The sequence below is a fragment of the Mercenaria mercenaria genome, chromosome 10 (genome assembly GCF_021730395.1).
Source record: "Mercenaria mercenaria strain notata chromosome 10, MADL_Memer_1, whole genome shotgun sequence".
Taxonomy (NCBI): Eukaryota; Metazoa; Mollusca; class Bivalvia; order Venerida; family Veneridae; genus Mercenaria; species Mercenaria mercenaria.
The window spans coordinates 81,152,972-81,154,609 of record NC_069370.1 but is presented as its reverse complement, the minus strand read 5'-3'; positions in this window follow the sequence as shown (position 1 = coordinate 81,154,609).

Here is a 1,638-nt window from a genome sequence, read left to right as displayed (position 1 = left end):
TCTTGTATCTTGTATCTTTATTTAAGTAACTTTCGTGTGAATGAGATGACCCCCTGTTTACATCATTGGCATGGCGGGAGAAATTCGTTTGATAAAACGTTTTTTCAATACACATAAAATGTAGCAAATTTTGTCAAAATGTATAATAAAATACTGTAAATGCAGTGAAAAAATATCAATTTTGAAAAAATAATCACATCCTTGGTTTGTTTACATGACTGACCAATCAGAACGCACAGACGTTACCTTATTCCCAGGAATACACTTACCTCATTCCCAGTTAGTTCCCTGTACTTTTTTGAATTGGTGGTCTCTGACCTTAAGCAACACCAGAGTTATGGCCCTTAGAAGTTTGTAGTGTTAACTATATAGGGTACTATAAATATGGCAATTTCTGCGTCATAACTTTTGATAGATTTGACCAAGAACTATGAAACTATGAAACTTAAACTGAATTTAGATCACCATAATGTGGTTGTGCACATACAATTCATTCGGATTTCTTTTGTAGCTTCAGAGTTATTCCCCTTTGATTGTATAAAAATCCACATATTTACACATAACAAACTTATCATTTGGTAGAATTTCATTAAATTTCTTTCATTCTTTTCCATGAACATTTATTATAAACATATGAAGTTGTGTACCCACACATGATCACCCCTTGCCTTGGTCACACCCCCCCCCCCCCCCCCCCCCCCGAAAAACATCATTTCTCATTTTAGATTTGTTTCAAACCTTCCATGAATATTTATCTCAACATGCAAGTTGTACCATTCCCCCACCTCGCTCTTCCACCTAGCCATGTCCACCACCAATCATGACACCCCTCCATATTTTTTTTCCTTTTTAATTTTCCATCAATATTTATAATCAACATTTGATGTTTTGTCTCCTCACCCGTTCACTCCCCCGCCCCCCCCCCCCCACTAAAAATATATATATTTATATATATACATATAATATTTCTATATTTCCATTCCTTTTTTTTTTTAAAACATGTTCAAACCTTCAACATGTTAAGTTGTAACCGCACTCAACTTGCCCTCAGCCATGTTCAAGATATCTTACTTGATTGTGTTCTCCTAAGGACATCTGTTCTGTTAAGTTCAAATGTACATGTTAAACAGCAACACTTGGTGCCAAACCACTCAAAGACAATATTTCGTTCCAGTTAAACTTCAAGCTAACATTTCAAATAACTCCATTTAATTTTGAAAGCTAAGCTTATTACAGTAAACATATTCCATTCAAAATAATTTCTTTAGTCAGGATCAACGTATCATACATTTATTTTTTATATACTTCCGCATACCTGTGACTTCTTCAAAAACTATAAGCCTTGTTTTCTATCGCAATGGGGCTCTTGCATCGTGCATACCGCGCCGACTGTCTTGAGTATGGTTCGTTATATTGTTGAGATCTTGAATCCGATATTAGGCCTACGCTGGTCGATTCTTGAGAAAGCGCACGCCGTGATGCAGAATGCAAACAAATTTCTATTACTGATAAACAGGAAACTAAGCGCTAAATAATTCCAGCCATTTATTTACACTATTATTTTGGATTACCCTTTACCGGCCGGCATTGTATGCCTGACATTGCTAACATTAGCTCCTTTTTATACTTCAAGAAAAA